Genomic DNA, 21,983 nt, shown 5'->3' with positions numbered 1-21,983 from the left:
ATCAATCAATTTCAGCCACAAGTGCTAACAGGATAATTCATCTCAGTCTCTTCAGCAGGTGCCCATCATCACAGAATGAATTTTTAAAGCGGTCGAATTCACTTCATGTGATATCGAGAAACAGTTGAAGTCAGAGGATACAACAGCAAAAAGCTACCAGCCCTGACAACATTCAGGCAGCAACACTGAAGATTTGTGCTCCAGAACTTGTCATGCTCATAGTCAAGGATTACTAACGCTGGTATCTACACAGGAATGTGGAAAACTGCCCAAATATGTCCGGTGCTATTTCCTGACTATTCCTAAACAGCGGATTATGACCAGATTGGTCTACTCTGAATTAACAGAAAGTGATAAGTGTCATTGACAGTGAATAATATGTATTCACTGAAGCTCAGCTTGGAGTTCACCGAGGCAACTTAATTCCTGGACATTAAGATTTTGTCTTCTTGAAGATGGTATTGCCTGCTTTTGTTTGGTAATAAGTTTTACTTAAGTATCCAATAACAAATTGAATCATTTCAATGAGCTGAGAAAAAACAAATGGCAGGACTTAGACTGAAGGGCAACAAAGATTAAAAGGCCATCTGATATAAGATTATGAGAAGCATAGAGAGGGTAGATTGGAAAGTACAGTTTTCAATAGCAAAGGGGTCAACTGGGAGTATAGTTTTAAAATAAGAGGGAGAAGACTAGGAAGAGAGTTGCAAAGAGTTACTCAAAGAGCAGTAGGAGCCTCAAACACTCTGCCTAAAAGGATCAGTGCATTAAAAACGCAAAGATTGAAGCAATGTTTAAATATTCACTTGCAGTAGCCTCCATGGATGGAAAATGGAATTAATGTAGTCAATTCTTTGTTGACTGGTGGAGACAAATTGGACCAAATGGCCACTTTCTGTGCTGTAAATGTGTATGAGTCAATCTCACTCATTAAGGTGACATAACTGACATTTAATGGATATCCTTAAAATATTATTTCTATCACAATTAAAGCTAAAACATGCAAACTTGAAGAGTAACAAACTGGCTATTTATCTGAAATAACTGCAACAGCTTCTTGACCACACAATGTTATTAGGGTAACAGCTGTCAGGGGATCTGTCTAGGGGATTTATAACCTCAGCATTATTAGTGTAACAGCTGTCTGTGAGGATTAGACTCTGGAATTCATATTTTCAGTATTATTGGGATAACATATGTCTGTGAGGATCAGTCTGTGGGATTTATATTCTCAGTATTATTGGAGTGACAGCTGTCTGTGAGGATCATTCCCTGGGATTTATATTCTCAGTATTATTGGTTTAACAGCTATCTGTGAGGATCAGTCTGTGGGATTTAGATTCAGTATTATTGGGGTAACAGCTGGCTGTGAGGATCATAGAGTCATAGAGATGTACAGCATGGAAACAGACCCTTCAGTCCAAACTGTCCACGCTGACCAGATATCCCAACCCAATCTCGTCCCACCTGCCAGCACCCAGCCCATATCACTCCAAATCCTTCCTATTCATATACCCATCCAAATGCCTTTTAAATGTTGCAATTCTATCAGCCTCCACCACTTCCTCTGCCAGCTCATTCCATACACGTACCACCCTCTGCATGAAAAGGTTGCCCCTGAGGTCTCTTTTATATCTTTCCCCTCTCACCCTAAACCTATGCCCTCTAGTTCCGGACTCCCCTACCCCAGTGAAAAGACTTTGCCCATTTGTCCTATCCATGCCCCTCATAATTTTGGAAACCTCTATAAGGTCACCCCTCAGTCTCCGATGCTCCAGGGAAAACAGCCCCAGCCTGTTCAGCCTCTCCCTGTCGCTCAGATCCTCCAATCCTGGCAACATCCTTGTAAATCTTATCTGAACTCTTTCAAGTTTCACAACATCTTTCCGATAGGAAGAAGACCAGAATTGCACGCAATATTCCAATAGTGGCCTAACCAATGTCCTGTATAGCTGCAACATGACCTCCCAATCGTGTATTCAATACTCTGACCAATAAAGGAAAGCATACCAAATGCCTTCTTCACTATCCTATCTACCTGCGACTTCACTTTCAAGGCTATATGAACCTGCACTCCAAGGTCTCTTTGTTCAGCAACACTCCCTAGGACCTTACCATTAAGTGTATATGGCCTGTTAAGATTATCTTTCCCAAAATGCAGCACCACGCATTTAGCTGAATTAAACTCCATCTGCCACTTCTCAGCCCATTGGCCCATCTGGTCCAGATCCTGTTGTAATCTGAGGTAACCCTCTTCGCTGTCCATTACACTTCCAAATTTGGCGTCATCTACAAACTTACTAACTGTACCTCTTATGCTCGCATCCAAATCATTTATGTAAATGACAAAAAGTAGAGGACCCAGCACCGATCCTTGTGACACTCCACTGGTCACAGGCCTCCAGTCTGAAAAACAATCCTCCACACCACCCTCTGTCTTCTATCTTTGAGCCAGTTCTGTATCCAAATGGCTAGTTCTCCCTGTATTCCATGGGATCTAATCTTGCTAATCAATCTCCCATGGGGAACCTTGTCGAACACCTTACTGAAGTCCATATAGATCACATCTACGGCTCTGTCCTCATCAATCTTCTTTGTTACTTCTTCAAAAATCTCAGTCAAGTTTGTGAGACATGATTTCCCACGCACAAAGCCATGTTGACTATCCCTAATCAGTCCTTGCCTTTCCAAATACATGTACATCCTGTCCCTCAGGATTCCCTCCAACAACTTGCCCACCACTGAGGTCAGGCTCACTGGTCTATAGTTCCCTGGCTTGTCTTTACCACCCTTCTTAAACTGTGACACCACGTTTGCCAACCTCCAGTCTTCCGGTACCTCACCTGTGACTATCGATGATACAAATATCTGAGCAAGAGGCCCAGCAATCACTTCTCTGGCTTCCCACAGAGTTCTCGGGTACACCTGATCAGGTCCCGGGAATTAATCCACATTTAACCGTTTCAAGACATCCAGCACTTCCTCCTCTGTAATCTGGATCAGTCTGTGGGATTTATATTCTCAGTATTATTGGGATAACAGCTGTCTGTGAGGATCAGTCAGCGGGGTTTATATTCTCAGTATTATTGGGATAACAGCTGTCTGTGAGGATCAGTCAGCGGGGTTTATATTCTCAGTATTATTGGGATAACAGCTGTCTGTGAGGATCAGTCAGTGGGGTTTATATTCTCAGTATTATTGGGGTAACAGCTGTCTGTGAGGATCAGTCAGCGGGGTTTATATTCTCAGTATTATTGGGGTAACAGCTGTCTGTGAGGATCAGCCTGTGGGGTTTATATTCTCAGTATTATTGGGGTAACAGTTGTCTGTGAGGATCAGTCTGTGGGGTTGATATTCTCAGTATTATTGGGATAACAGCTGTCTGTGAGGATCAGTCTGTGGGGTTTATATTCTCAGTATTATTGGGGTAACAGCTGTCTGTGAGGATCAGTCAGTGGGGTTTATATTCTCAGTATTATTGGGGTAACAGCTGTCTGTGAGGATCAGTCTGTGGGGTTTATATTCTCAGTATTATTGGGGTAACAGCTGTCTGTGAGGATCAGTCAGTGGGGTTTATATTCTCAGTATTATTGGGGTAACAGCTGTCTGTGAGGATCAGTCTGTGGGGTTTATATTCTCAGTATTATTGGGGTAACAGCTGTCTGTGAGGATCAGTCTGTGGGGTTTATATTCTCAGTATTATTGGGGTAACAGCTGTCTGTAAGGATCAGTCTGTGGGGTTTATATTCTCAGTATTATTGGGGTAACAGCTGTCTGTGAGGATCAGTCTGTGGGGTTTATATTCTCAGTATTATTGGGATAACAGCTGTCTGTGAGGATCAGTCAGCGGGGTTTATATTCTCAGTATTATTGGGATAACAGCTGTCTGTGAGGATCAGTCAGCGGGGTTTATATTCTCAGTATTATTAGGGTGACAGTTGAGGCCGATGCTCGGTCTCTGTGGTTGTGGTTTATGTTCCTGGGTCTATTTGACTGGAAGGGGTTTAAACTCTCTCCGCGAATATCCCTACCAGCTTCAGTATTCTCCCTGAAGGCCTGCACGTCCCCACCTCCGGGCCGACTCTCAGCCCGCTGGCTCGATGCTGATGGTGGCGGGGTGGGAGGAGGAGGAGGCCGCCGGTTGCTCTCCGTCCACCCACCTCTCCCCATCCCCATCCCCCCCCTCCTCTCCCCATCCCCATCCCCCCCCTCCTCTCCCCATCCCCATCCCCCCCCTCCTCTCCCCATCCCCATCCTCCCCCTCCTCCCGCTGCCGGCTCCGCCTCGGGCTCGAGGGGAATGGGGGCTCGCTCACCTCCTCGCGCGCTCTCTGGAAAGTTCCGGCGCTTTCTGCATTGGGGCGGTTGGCGGTTCCCAGGAGGACCCGGATGGAGCGGCCGTTACTGCGGAGATACTGGTCCGGCGGGGACAGCCACCTCAACGGTGTGGACTGTAGGCGACAGAGAGAGAGAGACCTACCCAGGATCATGAAATGTGGAGTGTCGGGTCAGTGTGCGCTGAAGTTCACGTTATTTGGAGATGTCGGTGTCGCATTGGGGTCTACAAAGTTTTTTTTTAAAAAAACAAAAATAATCACACAACAGCAGGTTATAATCTCACAGAGTTAATTGGAAGCACTAGCTTTCGGAGTTTGACATCGTTCATTTTCTTACGGCACTGGCCTCATGTTCCCTTTTCTTTCCTCTTGTGTCTTCAAGATCAGCCTCGACCGGGTTCATGACCACCCCATCCGTGACTGTCCTTGGGGAAGGTGCCGGTGATCTACCTCCCAGATCTGCAGGGGGGTGGAGGATGGGGTTGCGGCCCCGGAAGTCGTCTTTTTAGTTGTTTTTGCCTCATCCGCAGTTTAAGGACCGCGGGTGGGGAGGGGGCTCCAAGTCCGGATGGTGTGTGTGTGAGAGAGAGAGAGAGGGAGGGTAACCTGCACCGGGTCGGTGTTGCTCTGCATCTGCTGACAGCCTGCTCCTGGAGGGTGGACCTCGGCACGTGTGGAAAGCGCAATGGAAAGGGAGCATTGCTGAGTTAAGTTTAAAAATCACACAACACCAGGTTATAGTCCAACAGGTTTAATTGGAAGCACACTAGCTTCCGGAGCGACGCTCCTTCATCAGGTGATAGTGGAGAGTTCGATAGTAACAGAATTTATAGCAAACATTTGCAGTGTGATGTAACTGAAATTATACATTGAAAAAATGATTGTCTGTTAAGCCTTTCATCTGTTGGAATAGTGATAGTTTCACTTCTTTCATGTGTAAATCACAAAACCCTTTTTCTTTTAAAGTTGCATTCTCGGGTTCGCTGTTAACAATGGTGATAGCTGGACAATATGTTGAAGGTGTTAGCCCCCTGTGTTCTCTGTCTATGGCCTGATGTTTAGATTGATTCTAATCTAAAAAGTGAGATAACAGAGTTTTTCATAAATTCGTGCAGTTTTTGAGTAAAGTACAATGTAACTCTGCAAGTACAAATTCACCCCACAAAATATGTGTGCATGTGGGTCTTTGTCTGTCTGTGTGTGTCTGTCTGGGGTGGGGTTGAGAGTGTGAGAAAGTGTGTGTGTGTGTAGTGAGTGTAGTGTCTTAAGTCTGTGAGGGGGTGTATGTGTGATTGTGAGTGTGTGTCTATAACGGAGTGTGTGGATGTCTGTGTGCGCGTCTGTGTGTACCTGTGTGAGTGTGTGTGTAGTGCAATGGTGATCACCTGTAATGTGACATAAACCAAAGGTTTGAGGCCCTCCCTATGGGTACCAAACTTAGCTATCAGCCTCTGCTTGGCCACTTTTCTCTGCTGCCTGTCCCGAAGTCCATCTTGGAGGATGGTCACCCGAAGGTCCGAGTTCCTACACACACACACTCACATACAGACGCGCACACAGACACTCTCACACACCCTTATAGACACACATTCACACATGCACCTCCTCATAGACTTAAGACACTCTGCACTCACTATACACACACACACACACACACACCCCACCCCAGACAGACACACAAAGACAGACAGACAGAGACCCACGTGCACACATATTTTGTGGGGTGAATTTGTACTTGCAGAGTTACATTGTACTTTGCTCAAAAACTGTATGAATTTATGTAAAACTCTGTTATCTCACTTTTTAGATTAGAATCAATCTAAACATCAGGTCATAGTCAGAGAACACAGGGGGCTAACATCTTCAACATATTATCTAGCTATCACCATTGTTAACAGCTATCCTGAGAATGCAACCTTTTTTAAAAAAAAAGGTTTTGTGATTTACACATGAAAGAAGTGAAACTATCACTGTATTCTAACAGCTGAAAGGCTTAACAGACAATCAATTTTTCAGTGTATAATTTCAGTTACATCACACTGTAAATTTTTGCGATAAATTCTGTGTTATGATCGAGCCCTCCACTATCACCTGATGAAGGAGCGTCGCTCTGAAAGCTAGTGTGCTTCCAATTAAACCTGTTGGACTATAACCTGGTGTTGTGATTTTTAACTTTGTCCACCCCAGTCCAACACCAGCATCTCCAAATCATGATTGCTGAGTTAGTTAGTGCAGTGCAGCGCAGCTGGTAGCGAATGTGTTGGGGTTGAGGGGATCTCACTGAGACATCACCGATTTGGAGACTTCTGACTGGGATAAGGTGTGTGTGTGTGTAGGGGGAAGGGGGTAAATGGGGAGAACCTGCCACTCTCCTTTCATTGTACAAGTGTTTTGCAAATAAAAACAAGTTTTTTTTATCCTGATTTGAATATAGGTAACAGATACTGCCTTAGGCATCAAAGTCCCTGACCCAGACAAATCAGAATCTCTGCCTTTACGACCCCTCTTGGAAAAAAATGATTTGGAGATGCCGGTGTTGGACTGCATATACAAAGTTAAAAATCACACAACTCCAGGCTATGCTCCAACTGGTTCGTTTAGAAGCACTAGCTTTCCAAGCGCTGCTCCTTCATCAGGTGGTTCTTAAAAGAGCCGTATCGTCACCTCCCCCTCCCCCCCCCCCCCCCCCAAAAAATGCACCATGAATAACCAAAGATGGCTAAATTTTAAGACCCTTTAATCTTATACATTACATTGACAATAGCCATGCAAACATGGACTACTACATTCCAGGCGAAAGTGAGGACTGCAGATGCTGGAAATTACACTCGAGAGTGTGGTGTTGGAAAAGCATAACAGATCAGGCAGCATCTGAGGAGCAGTAAAATTGACGTTTCGGACAAAAGTCCTCCATCAGGAATGAGGCTGGGAGCCTCGGGAGTTGTGAGATAAATGGGAGGGAGTGGGGCTGGGGGGAAGGTAGCTGAGAGTGCAGTAGGTGGATGGAGGTGGGGGTAATGGTGATAGGTCAGAGGGGATTAGATTAGATTACATTAGATTAGATTACATTACTTTACAGTGTGGAAACAGGCCCTTCGGCCCAACAAGTCCACACCGACCCGCCGAAGCGCAACCCACCCATACCCCTACATTTACCCCTTACCTAACACTACGGGCAATTTAGCATAGCCAATTCACCTGACCTGCACATCTTTGGACTGTGGGAGGAAACCGGAGCACCCGGAGGAAACCCACGCAGACACGGGGAGAACGTGCAAACTCCACACAGTCAGTCGCCTGAGGCGGGAATTGAACCCAGGTCTCAGGCGCTGTGAGGCAGCAGTGCTAACCACTGTGCACCGTGCACAGTGGAGTAGAGGGTGGAGTGGATAGGTGAGAAGGAAGATGGACAGGACAGGTCATGAGGGTGATGCTGAGCTGGAAGGTTGGAACTGGGATAAGGTGGGGGAAAGGGAAATGAGGAAACTGATGAAATCCACATTGCCATGGGGTTGGAGGGTCCCAAGGCGGATGATGAGGCATTCTTCCTCTAGGCATCAGGTAGTAAGGGTTTGGTGGTAAACGAGGCCCAGGACCCGCACGTCCTCGGTGGAGTGGGTAGGGGAGTTGAAGTGTTTGGCCACAGAGCAGTGGGTTTGGTTGGTGCGTGTCCTGGAGATGTTCTCTGAAGCAATCTACGAGTAGGTGTCCTGTCTTCCCGATGTAGAGGAGACCACGTCAGGTGCAATGGACACAGTTGATGACATTGGTGGAGGTACAAGTAAATTTCTGTCAGATGTGGAAGAGTCCTTTGGGGCCTTGGACGGAGGTGAAGGTGGAGGTGTGGGTACACACTTTGCACTTCTTACAGTTTTGTACTTCCTGCAGTGGCAGGTGAAGGTGCTGGCTGGGGAGGGTGGGTTGGTGGAGGGTGTGGTTCTGACGACGGAGTCGCGGTGGGAATGGTCTCTCCGGAATCCTGGCAGGGAAAAATATATCTGCTTGTGAGGTCCATTTGTAGATGTGGAGGCTTGAAACTGGGATAATGTTGGGGGAGGGGGAATGAGGAAACTGGTGAACGTGGTGATCAGAGACTCTCTATGCAGAGGCACAGACAGATGTTTCTGTAGCCGGCAACAGAAAATCAGAATGGTGTGTTGTCTCCCTGGTGCCAGGATCAAGGATGTCTCAGGGTGCAGAATGCTCTCAAAGAGGAGAGGGACCAGCAGGAAGTCATTGTACACATTGGAATTAATGACATAGGAAGGGAACAAGATGCGATTCTGAAGGGAGAATACAAAATGTTTGACACGAATTTAAAAAGGAGGTCATTGAGGGTAGTAATATCTGGATTATTCATGGTGCTATGAGCCAGTGAGGGCAGGAATAGGAGGATGGAGCAGATGAATGCATAGATGAGGAGCTGGTGCAGGGGAGAAGGGTTCACATTTTTGGATCATTGAAATCTCTTCTGGGGTAGAAGTGACCTGAACAAGAAGGACAGAATGCACCTAAATTGGAAGGGGACTAATATACTAGCAGAGCTGCTTGGGAGGATTTCAACTAATAAGATGGAGGGGGTAGGACCAAGGGAAATAGTGAGAAAGGTGATCAATCTGAGACTGGTACGTGTTTTCCCCCACGATCCAACAGTAGACCCTTCCTATGAAACCTTTCGTAAGCTGAAATGGCGTAAAGCGAAGAAACGTAAATTTATATGGGAAAATTTTCACCTTTTTCTTATAAAAGCAAAAATTCTCTTTGATTTCTTTCGGTTGGCGAAAATAGGAACTAACATAAGTATTTTGTAAAAAACGAAGTGGCATAAAGTGAACTTTCAAAAAGTGGGCAATACCTGTACAGTTGGGAAAGGGAAAGAGTCGAACAGTCAGGGCAGGCCGGAACAAAGCATAGAACAAGGTAAGACTGATTAATTAAACTGCATTTACTTCAATGCAAGACGCCTAATAGGAAGGCAAATGAACTCGCAATGGTTAGGAACATGGGACTTCAATATCATGACAATTACAGAAATGTGGCTCACAGATGGACAGGACGCCCTGCTTAATGTTCCAGGATACAAATGTTATACGAAGGATAGAAAGGCGGGGGGGGAGCAAGAGAGGAGGGATGTGGTATTTTTGACAAGGGGTAGTATTACTTCGGAACCATACTTAGGGAGGATATTCCTGGGAATATATTCGGGAAAGTTATTTGGGTGGAACTGAGAAATAAACAAGGGATGATCATCCTATAGGGAATGTCTTATAGATCCTCCAATAGTCAATAGTAAATTGAGAAATTAACTTGTAAGGAGGTTTCAGTTATCTGGAAAATTAATAGGGTGGTTATGGTAGGGGATTTTAATTTTCCAAACATACACTCAGACTGCCATAGTATTAAGGGTTTAGATGGAAATGAATTTGAGTACAAGAAAAGTTTCTGATTCAGTAAGTGGAGGTACCTACTAGACAAGGTGTAAAACTTGATCTACTCTTGGGAAATAAGACAGGGCAGATGACTGAGATGTCAGTTTGGGGCCAGCAACCATAATTCTATTAGTTTTAAAATAGTGTTGGAAAAGGATAGACTGGATCTAAAAGTTGAAGTTCTAAATTAGAGGAAGACTAATTTTGATGGTATTCAGCAAGAAATTTCAAAAGCTGATTGGGGGCAAGTAACGGGATGGTTGCGAAATGGGAAGCCTTCAAAAATGAGATAACGAGAGTCCAGAGATAGTATATTCCTGTTAAGGTGAAAGGAAAGGCTGGTACCTGTGGTGAATGCTGGCTCACCAGAGAAACTGAGGATTTGGTTTAGAAAAAAAAAGGAAGCAAATGTTGGGTATAGACAGCAGCGATTGAATGAATCCTTAAAATATAAAAGCATTAGGAGTAGACTTAAGAGGGAAATCAAGAGGGCAAAAAGAGGACATGAGAGAGCTTTGGCAAAAACGGTTAAGGAGAAATCAAAGGGTCTTTATTGGTACATTAAGACCAAAAGGGTAACTAGGGAGAGAATAAGGCCCCTCAAAGATCAGCAAAGCAGTCTACGTGTGGAGTCGCAGGAGATGGGGGAGTAACTAAACAAGTATTTTGCATTTGTTGAGAATGACATGGAAGACAAAGAATGTGGGGAAATAGATGGTGAAATTTTGAAAAATGTCCATATCACTGAGAAGGTGGTATTGGATGTCTTGAAACACATAGAAGTGGATAAATCCCCAGGACCTGATCAAGTATACCCAAAAACTTAGTGAAAAGCTTGGGAAGTGATTGCTGGGCCCCTTGCTGAGATATTTTTGTCTTCGATACTCACTAGCAAAGTGCTAGAAGACTAGCGGCTGGGCTAATGTGGTGCCATTATTTAAGAAAGGCGGTAAGGAAAAGCTACAGAACTATAGACTGGTGAGCATGACAAAGGTGGTAGGCAGGTTGTTGAATGGAATCTTGGGGGACAGGATTTACGTGTATTTGGAAAGACCATTCAGTACTGATCAGGGATAACATGGTTTTCTGCATGGGAAAGCATGTCTCATGAACTTGATTGAGCTATTTGAAGAAGGACGAAGAGGATTGATGAGGGCAGAGTGGTAGACATGGTCTATGTGGGCTTCAGTTAGGCATTCGACAGCTTCCTCACGGGAGACTGGTTAGCAAGATTTGATCCCATTGAATACAGGGACAGCTAGGCATTTGGATGAAGAGTGCCTGGAAGGTAGAACAAAGTGGGTGGTAGTGGAGGGTTGCTTTTCAGACTGGAGGCCTGTGACCAGTGGTGTGCTGCAAGGATCTGTGCTGGGTCCTCAACATTTCATCATTTATATAAATGATTTGGATGTAAACATAGGAGGTGTGGTTAGGAAATTGGAGGTGTAGTGGACAGTGAAGAAGGTTACCTCAGAGTACAAAGGGATCTTGATCAGATAGCCCAATGGGCTGAGGAGTGGCAGATGGAGTTAAATTTAGATAAATGCGAGGTGCTGCATTTTGGAAAAGTAAATCAGAGCAGGACATGTACACTTAATGGTAAGGTCCTGGGGAATGATGCTGAGTGAAAGACCTTGTCATGCAGGTTCATAGTTCCTTGAAAGTAGAGTCACAGTTAGATAGGATAGTGAAGAAGTTTGGTATGCTTTCCTTTATTGGTCAGAGCATTCAGTATAGAAGTTGGGAGGTCATGTTCCAGCTGTACAGGACATTGGTGAGGTCACTTTTGGAATATTGCATGCAGTTCTTATCTCCTTCCTATCGGAAGGATGTTGTGAAACTTGAAAGTGTTCATAAAAGATTTACAAGGATGTTGCCACGGTTCGAAAGTTTTAACTATAGGGAGAGGCTAATTTAAGTGGAGCATTGGATGCTGAGGGGTGATCTTATAGAGGTTTATAAAATCATGAGGGGCATGGACAGGGTAAATAGACAAGGTGTTTTCCGTCGGTTGGGGGAGTCCAGATCTAGAGGGCATAGGTTTAGGGGGGCATTTTAAGAGGCAACCTTTTCACACTGAGGGTGGTGCGTGTATGGAATGAGCTTCCAGAGGAAGTGGTGGAGACTGGTCTACTCAGAACATTTAAAAGCATCTGGATGGGTATTTGAGTGGGAAGGGTTTAGAGGGATATGGGACTAAATTAGGCTGGCTTGTCTGGTCGGCACATATAAGTGGGACCAAAGGTTTATTTCTGTGCTGTACGTGTCTATGATTGGATGAGTCCCTCATGGTCACCTCAGCCAATGCAGAAAAATGAATCCACACTGTTGATACCACTCTGAATTGCAACCAGCCAGGCATTTGAGCTCACTGACCAAAGCAGAGTGACTGCAGAGTGTACCTTGTTTCAGAAACACTGCAAGATCCTGCCCAGCATCATTTGACAGTACATAACCAACTTATAAAATCTCCCATCTCCAAGGAGCAGACTAATGGGAACACCACCATCTGCAAGTTCACCTTCATGTCTCTCAGCATCCTACCTTGGAACTGTATCACTGGTCCTTCACTGTCACTGGACTATAATCTGTGAACTCACTCTATGTTGCAGGGAGAAACATGAAAGAGGAGTCCTAAGTTCTGTGTTCCATTGTACAAGTGACCTTTACTCAGAACTCCATTACCACAATTGTGGAAGAGGCCTGAGACCACCCTGAATCTGGCTTTCACCTGGGGCTTAGTTGCCCTCTGAAATACAGCTCAGATCAGAAGTCAGTGACGCAATGGGTTCCCCAACTGAGTACAAATTTTTATGCCTTTAATGTTGCAACAATTACGTGCAAACTTTACATCATTGTTAGGCTCACCTTCTACCCTTTACTAAATAACAAACTTGGCACTGTGGCTAAAAGAGGCCTTACAAAAGTGCTCCGTACTAAAATGCTTATATGTTTTTAAAACTGCCTGTTTACACAAACGTGAATAACTGACGTATTGTATCTTCTGAAGGAGAATCTTATCCTGTATCTCTGTATGGAGACTGCAAGTCTAGCTTTGAACATCTGCTATATGTAACTGTCCACGCCTTTTGGCTATCATGTATTAACTAAAAAAGCACCAAGTGGCCATCTTGTCAACTTTAGTCATGGTCTGCTACAACACTCTCGAACAACAGTGTGCCTGTTTATGCAAAAGGTGGACTGCAATGAATCAATATTCTTGCTCACCAATACTTTTTAAGGGTGCGTAACACTGTAACACTCAGATGTCATCAGCCAGTTAAAAAGGGGAAAAAGAGCAGTTTGTTGAATCCGCTACACTGGTACAAGAAAAGGCTGTTAAGCCCCTCTAATCTCTTGTGATGGAGTAGGAGGAGGATGTTTGGCCCCTTGAGTTTTTGACAGGAGCATGCCATTCAGTTCTTCTGATCTGTGATGCTGGGTATTATAAGCAGAGAGGACAAATGTCTGCACTGCATATCAATTGACCTGGCTGCAAGATGAAAATCTCTATTGTGTGCCCCATGGGATCATGTGACTCTGCAAAGCCAGGAGTCAATGTATTGTTGCATTTCTAACAAAACATCTCCCTTTACAGTCAAAACTGTTGCTTGTATTTTCGCTTACATAATGAGTTGCCCAGTTTATCCATGATGGGCACGAATGACGGCATGCAACAGTAGTTCATTGTACGTGTTGGCATTCATCATTGGTTGTTCTTCTGGGTGATGCTGCTTATCCTGGGAGTGTCATTCCCATGTCACTTGTAGTTTCTGCATGACGTATGTTCCATTTCCAATATTGGGGTTTTGTGGGCAGTGGGGGCTGATGCTTGATTTTTAGCATGTGCAGATGTTGTATTCACATCTTTATTAGTCAGCTGCTGTGATGGAACGGTCACTCCCTTTGTGCTGTAGATGCAATGGTATAACTGGTTTTATTTGGGGAGATGATGGTCTAGTGGCATTATCATTGGACTATTAATCTTGACATCCTGGTAATGTTCTGGGGACCTGGGTATGAATCCTGCCACGGCAGATGGAATTTGAATTCAATAGATATCTGGAATTAGGAATCTAACAACAACCATGAAGCCATTGCCGATTCTTGGGGGAAAAACTCATCTGGTTTACTAATGTCTTTCAGGCAAAGGAAACTGCCATCTGGCCAGGCCCAGCTGTGACTCTCGACCCACAGCAATGTAATTGATACTTTGAGGCAAACACAAGAGACATTTTAAAATCAGTTTCTGCAAGTTTGGAAATCAGCGAAGAAAAATTATGCAGCCTTGAGACAATTGAAACAATTGAAACAACACTTTGAGACAATTGAAGAATAAGGAAATAATCAATAGATATTAGTAAAGGCTGGACTTCAAATCTGTCATAGAAAGTATGTAATGTTTTATTATAACATCGTTGTAAATGTACATTGTAAGTTTTTATTCAGCAAAATGGTATTCTAAGCAAAGTGATAACAAATACGGAGACCAAACCTTCATCACTGTCCTTGATGCTGTATAGGCTCAGTAAATTGGGAAACAAATTGCTGCAGAATACTTCAATAAAGCATTCTGATGATTTCTGAAGTACTGCTGTAGGGTAAAATGATCACAAACATGGGAAAGTGCTTTCTGTGTCAGACATCACAATTAAACACACAGTTAAGTTAATCAATGAGTATACCCAGTTCGGCTGATTGGAATAATAAATTTTAAGTTAATGACATAAAAAAGAAGTTTTGAAAATGCATTGTGTTAACCAATTATCCAGCGCTGGGCAAAAGATAATTTCATAATTCAGAGTCTGCAGCACAGTCTGTAAGATGTGGCCCAGCATATCCATTCAACCATTACCTTCAAGCTGGTGGATCAACCCTGGTTCAATGGAGAGTGCAAGAGGACATACCAGGAGCAGTGTCTAGTAGACCTGAAATGAGGTGTCAACCTGGTGAAGCCACTAAACAGGACTATTTGCATAAGCAGCAAATGATAGACAGAACTCAGCAATCTCGCAAACATTGGATCAAATCTGAACTCTGCAGTCTGCTACATCAAATCATGAATGGTAGTGGTCAATTAAATAACTCATAGAGGACACGTCTCCACAAATATCCCCACCCGCAATGAGTAAGGATGAAGCTTTTGCAGCAATCTTCAGCCGGAAGTGCTGAGTGGATGATCCATCTCTGCCTCTGCCAGTAGTCCCCAGCATTGTGGGTACCAGTCTTCAGCCAATTCGATTCACTCCACATGATATCAAAAAAACAATTGGAGACAACGGATACTGCAAAGGCTACAGGCCCTGGGAACGTTCCAGCAAGACTTGTGCTCCAGTACAGCTGCAACACCGGCATCTGCCTGACAATGTGGAAAATTGCCTGGGTATGTCTTGTACATAAAAAGCAGGAAAAATCCAATCTGGCCAATTACTGCCCCATTCAGTCTACTGTTGATCATCAGTAAAGTGATGGAAGGTGTTCTCAGGAATAACTTGCTCAGTAATGCCCAGTTTGGATTCCAGCAGGATGGCTCAGCTGCTGAGCTCACTACAGCCTTGGTTCAAAATGAACAAAATTACTGAATTCCAGATGTGAGGTGAGAATGACAGCCCTTGACATCAAGGCCGCATTTGACCAAGTGTGGCATCAAGGAGCCCAAGCAAAACTGGAATCAATGAGTTACACGGGCACACTCTCCCATGGTTGGCATTGTATTGTAGGAAGATGATTGTGGTCACTTCAGCTCCAGGGATCTCTACAGGAATTTGTCAGGGTTGTATCCTGTGCCCAACAATCTTCAGATGCTTCATCAATGACTTTCCCCACCACCCTCAATCATAAGGTCAGAAATGAGAATGTTTGTTGATGAATGCAAAATGTTCAGCACCATTCACGACTACTCAGGTACTGAAGCAATCATGTTTAAGTACAAAAAGTTCAAGTTAACAGCCAGGCTTGCTCTGACAAGTGACAAGGAACAATCGTGCCAAACAAATGCCAGGCTTTAACTATCACTAATGAGAAACAATCTAACCAATGCCCCCTTGATTTTCAGTGGTGTTAGCATCACTGAATCTCCCATTATCTACATCCTGAGGGTTATTATTTAACCAGAAACTCAACTGGACTCACATCACAAACACTGGCTACAAGAGCAGGTCAGAGGCTAGAAATACTGCGGCGTGTAACTTGCCTCCTGACTTCTCAAAGCCTGTCCAGTATCTGCCCCCAATCAACTTTTGAAAGTTGTTGCCTAATACCATCAAAGTTGGCCTTCCTCCGATTTAGAAATTCAACTGTTACATCTATTCTTTTCCATCATTATTTTAAATGAATAGAATTATGCTCGCTGGCTCCCTCACTTACACCTCAATCACCTTCCCTACCTTATCTCCCAAGAGTAGAGTTTTGCACCTTCTGTAGTAGGTACATCCACATACTGAATCAGAAGATGTTTTTATACATGCTTAATAAATTTCTCTCCATCTCAACCTCTCATCACTATGGCAGTCCCAGTCCATGTTTGGAAAGTTAAAATCCCCATCAGAATCACCCCATTATTCTTACTGATAATTGAGATGTCCCTACAAATTTGTTTTTCAATTTCCCGCTGACTACTGGCAGGGTCTATAATATAATCCCAATAAGGCAATCATCCCTTTCTTATTTCTCAGTTCCATAGAAAAAACCTCCCTGGATGTGTCCTCCCCAAATACAGCCATAATGCTATCCCTTATCCAAAATGCCTCTCCTCCTCCTCTCTTGCCTCCATTTCTACATTCCTATGACATTTGCATCCTGGAACATTAAGTTGCCAGTCCTACCTATCCCTTGCCTACACATCTGTAATTGCTGGGATATCCCAGTCCCATGTTCCTAACCGTGCCCTGAGTTCATCTGCCTGTTAAGTCTCTTGCATTGAAATAAATGCAGTTAATCAGTCCTATTTTGTTCTTTGCTTCATTCCTGCCTGTCCTGACTGTTTGATTTGCTCCTTTTATCAACTGTATCAGTCTCAGATTGATCTCTTTCCTCACTATGTACCCACCTTCTCACCTCTCCCTCCCCCCAACCCCAAACCTTACTAGTTTACATCCCCCCGAGCAGCTCTAGGAAATCTCCCTGCCAGTAGATTAGTCCCTTTTCAGTTCAGGTGCAATCTGTCCTTGTACAGGTCACATTTACTCCAGAAAAGATTCCAATGATCCAAAAAATGTGAACCCTTCTCCCCTGCACCAGCTCCTCAGCCACTCATTCATCTGCTCTATCCTCCTATTCCTGCCCTCACTAGCTCATAGCACCAGGAGTAATCCAGATATTATTACACTTGAGGTCCTCCTTTTTAAATTCCTGTGTAACTTTCTATGTTGTCCCTTCAGAATCTCATCTTTTCCCCTTCCTCTGTCACTAGATCCAATGTGTACAACGACTTCCTGCTTCCTCTCCCCTTTGACTATATTCTGCATCCTCTCTGAGATATCCTTGATCCTGGCACCAGGGAGGTAACACAGCATTCTGCTTTTTCACTGCTGGCCACAGAAGTGTCTGTTTGTGCCTCTGACTAGAGAGTCCTCTATCAAATTGATTGCCTGGTAGCTGATTCCTCAAAGAATTCCAGCAGATTTGTCAGACATGACCTCCCCTTGATATAAAAAAACATGCTGACTTTACTTATTTTAAACCATACACTTGCAAGCATTCAGAAATCATATCCTTCACAATGGACTACAAAATCTTACCCACGACCAAGGTAAGGTGAATCTGCCTATAATTTTCCATCTATTGCCTTACTCCCTTTTTAAACAGGGGTGTCATGACTGGATTTTCCAGTCCTCAGGAACTCCCCCCTGATCTTAGCGATTCTTGAAAGATCACCACTAGCACCTCCAATGTCTCTTCAGCTATCTCCTCGAGAACTCTGATCCATGTGATTTATCCACCTTCAGGTCATTTAGTTTTTCTAGCACCAGGACTCAAGTGACAAAGTTACAGGGAGAGGTTAGACAAGCTCAGACATTTTTCTTTAGAGTGTAGGAGACTGAGGAGAGATCTTATACAAGTGTATAAGATCATGAGAAGCACAGATAGGGTGAATGCACTCAGTCTTTCTCCTAGGTTTGGAGACCCGCGGACTATAAGACATCAGTTTAGCGTAATGGGGAAAGAAGAAATGGGATCCTGAGGGACAACTTGTTTTTATATACAGAGGGTGGTATGCATATGGAATGAGCTACCAGTGGAAGTGTTGAGGCATGTATATTAACAACATTTAAAAGGCATTTGGACAAATACATGGATAGGAAAAGGTTCCGAAAGATATGGGCCAAGTGCAGGGAAATGGGGTTAGCGTGGATGGACGTTTTGGTCAGTATGGACCAGTTTGAGTTGAAGGGCCTGTCTCCATGCTGCCGGACTCTATAATGTCAACATTTATATTATCAAAACTAAGTAACCAGAGAGACTCACTTCTCTATGAAACTACTGGAGCCGGCAGAGTCAGGATCCACTGCTTGGAGAGGTGCTGGGCAGGGTCTTGACGATGACATCTTGTCAGCCCTCTATATTCCAGCTCTGAACTCACAATGAGGGACTGGAATGGTACAAGGACATTATGTTCCAGTTAAGGCTCTTTGGTCTGAAAACCCACGCAAATTTCATATTTTAACTTCTCTAGTAATCACCTATGTGGTCATTTGTGAAATGTGTTTCTAAAGTCTACGTACTCTACATCCACCATATTTCCCCGTCATTGTGTCTGTCCCCTCCTCAAAAGAACATTAGCCGTTTTGACAACATGTATCGCCACATTTTCAATCCCTTCTGTTTTTAATTATTAATTCATGATCATTTTATCCTTAAGACACTCAAAATTGTTGTTCCCCACATCAGAAGGATATGTCTTGAAAGAAGGACTGAAGATAGAGACAGGAAGTGGGAAAATAAATTCATTTATTGTTGCAGCTTCAGCATAGACGTTACTGTCATGGATTCCAGATTGAGGATATTTGGTTTATCCTTTTCAACAGATAAACCTAAATGGTCAGAAAATGCTAACTTTAGCAGGGTTTGGGGTTGACTGTGAAAGCAGGTGACCTGCAGTGTGAGAACAAAAAGGATAAACAGCTCAGTATAATCTCTGACTCCAAGAGAGAAGGACAGAAAACAGTGGTGCCTTGAATCTAAGACAGGAGAGCTGCAGACTGTGATTTCCCCTCTTTAATGAAGATTTGCACCAGAAAGTTTACAAATTGATAAGAGTGTGAAGATGGAAACAGCTGAAGTCAGAGAGCCTGACGCTACAGCATGACCTGGGCAGGAGATGGATTCACAACATCTCTTGCATTGAACAGATTATACTACTATCTAGATTAGAGTGGTGCTGGCAAAGCACAGCAGCTCAGGCAGTTTCGAAGGAGCAGAAAAATTGGTGTTTTGGGCAAAAGCCCTTCACCAGGAATGACCTTCATTCCTGATGAAGGGCTTTTGCCTGAAATGTTGACTTTCCTGCTCCTCGGATGCTGCCTGACCTGCTGTCCTTTTCCAGCACCACTCTAATCTAGACTCTGATTTCCAGCATCTGCAGTCCTCACTTTTGCCCACAATATACTACTGTATGGCAATGATTGCCTTCAATCAATCAGTCTCTAGTCTCAATGTGTAACAAGGACATAAAAAATGGTATTTAAGATGCAGGCATATTCGAACTGATTTCTGGGACGTTCCCACTGACAAAAGGCTGATGAAGGGACCATGTGTACGTGCTGAATTGACTGACAGTATAGTGCATGGGGCATGACCAATGGGTGTTGTCCTGTAGAGAAGAAGTTTCTGCTCAGGAAAAATAATCCCACTATCCAACATTAAAAGTTGTTTCCTGAGATTTGGTCATCACCAGCAATACCAGCATTTGCTGTCCAGAGGGCAGTTAAGAGTTAACTTGCTCTGCAGTGACGTGTAGACCAGACCAGGTCAGGATTTCTATCCTGGAAGGGGATTAGTGAACCAGATGGCTTTTTACAACAAACAATAATGGTTACAATTAGGCTCGCTCTTAACTCTAAATTTGACTGAATTCACTTTTCACCTCTGCCACAGTGGGATTTGAACCTGTGACCCCACTGCATTAACATGGAATTCTGAACTGTTAGGGCAGTGACCTTACCACTGCGCCACCAACTTGCCCAAATGTGGCACTCTCCTTATCACATCAAACATTGTAGGTTCTTGACACAATTAACAAAATGCAAACATTTCATTAATCGAGATCATCGATGCAAAATCGCTCCAGAAATTGAAACAGATCAAGTTACAGGATTATTCACAGCAATGGAAATATGGCTTCCAGCGATATCATCAGAGGCCACTGTGGAAGAGAAAGAAACAGTTACAGAGCACAGGAAACCCAGAAGCATCCCCACCAACATCAGCGGCAAAACCCAAAACTCCATTCCCCAAACATTACTAAAATCCACTTCTCAGAGCAGCAGAGGAAGATGAAGCTGTTCAGCCCCTCAATCATGTTCCACAATTCAATGAGATCATGGGGGTCTGTTACATCAATCCATTTCCCCCACCTTCCATCTGTCCTTTAGTAAGCAGATTTATAGATTTCTGTTCAAAGTTATCAACTTTGCTTCAATTTTGCAATAACTGTCTCTTGTGGAAGAAAGTTTGAACCATTTCCCACCCTATGTGGGGAAAAATTTTCCTTGTGTCATTCTTGATACATCTGGTTCTAATTAGGCTGTTGCCTTCCCCCTCCCTCACAATTCCGAGTCTTCTCGATCAGTGCAAACAGTTTCCCTCTGTCAACTGTATCCACTTCTCTTAATAGATTAAAAATCTGCATCAATCAGCCCCTAACTTTCTACATTTCAGGGAAAAACCCTGACTTGTTCAATCTTTTTGCAATTTGACCCTTGAAGTCCAGGTTTCATTCAGGTCCATCCACACTGCACTCCCTCCAAGATCCTAAACCTCATGATCTGGTCTCCTTAATTGCTCAGTTCTCCATCAGATCCAGACCCCACCCAACACACAGCATTCCACAAACACCTAGTAATTCAGAATCTTGGGAGAGCAGCACTAAACTGCAGGAAACAACTGCAGTGAGAACTCTCAGAACATTGACTCCCTTAAGGAGGTTGAGAACTGTCAGGAGGCCATATCCAGGATGAGATGTCTCTGTAACCCAAACCCCCATCACTCAAAAGGTATCATAAGTCTCAGATCTGTACAGGAGAAGCATCTCCAGATGATCAGTCTGAAAGCTCAATGTCGAATTGCATAAGCTGGTCATCACACATGCAGAGAAAAACAGAGAGAAAGAGACTGAGCTCAGAGTCCACCCTCCAGATCATACAGATAACACCAGCCCCAATATCTCAATTAGAATGATCTACTCCCAACATTGACAAACAGTATTCATACTTCAAGTACTAACAGAACTGTCTGAGGATATCATTTCATCAGAAGCTGTTAATGGAAAGACAGGCATTAAAAACTGTTCATTATCAGAGTAAGGGAAAAAAATGAGAAAGAGAGAGCACACATGTGAAAAGAAGAATTGACAGAGAAAGAAAGAGAAAGAGAAAGAGAGAGAAACACACAGAGACACACAGAGAGACAGAGAGAAAGAGACCTCAGAGTCAACCTCTGGATTGCGCAGTTAACACCAACTCCAATATCTGTTCCCATTATTGAACAACATTATTTTTACCTGAGATATTGGTAGAACGGACTGAGGATGATCTTTTGTTGAAAGCTGTTAATGGAAGAAGCATTAAAAACCATTCAATATCACAGTGAAACAGAGACAGACAGGACGAGATGAAGCTCAAGAGGGATAGCAAGAAATGAGAGACAGAAAGACAGAGTGTTAGGCTCATGGAGAAAAGGATGGTGACAAATACACGCATACACGGATGGTGAGATATACACAGACAGGCTGAGACACAATGGAGACTGGTACAGCAAGCAAAATGAAAGTAGAAGAGAAAGAAATTCATTGCAAGACAAAGTGTAACGCGAAAAAATCACAAAGATAGGGAGAGACACAAGTTGTGGAGTATTTCGGACAGAAAAAAAAGAGTAAGTCTCACAGTAACAGAGATCCAGAGATATCTGAATTATCAGCTTACTGTTTGCAGGATTATAGCCATTCTTCACTCCCTCTATAAAACAAGGAATGCTCAGTGATTGAAAAGAAATAGAATCAC

At 43.7% G+C, this 21,983-nt stretch overlaps 1 long non-coding RNA gene across 1 annotated transcript; it reads left to right on the top strand.

Annotated features, from left to right (window-relative positions):
- Positions 1-4,370: 4,370 nt before the first annotated feature.
- Positions 4,371-14,353, top strand: LOC122541324 (uncharacterized). The gene is made up of 2 exons (XR_006309568.2): positions 4,371-4,506; positions 13,912-14,353. It is a non-coding gene; the product is annotated as an uncharacterized LOC122541324 (long non-coding RNA).
- The last annotated feature ends 7,630 nt before the right edge of the window (positions 14,354-21,983 follow it).

The sequence above is a fragment of the Chiloscyllium plagiosum genome, unplaced genomic scaffold (genome assembly GCF_037043375.1).
Source record: "Chiloscyllium plagiosum isolate Xiang-an unplaced genomic scaffold, Cpla_swu_hap1 HiC_scaffold_35, whole genome shotgun sequence".
NCBI classification, from domain to species: Eukaryota; Metazoa; Chordata; class Chondrichthyes; order Orectolobiformes; family Hemiscylliidae; genus Chiloscyllium; species Chiloscyllium plagiosum.
This window is presented reverse-complemented; position numbering and strand designations above follow the sequence as displayed.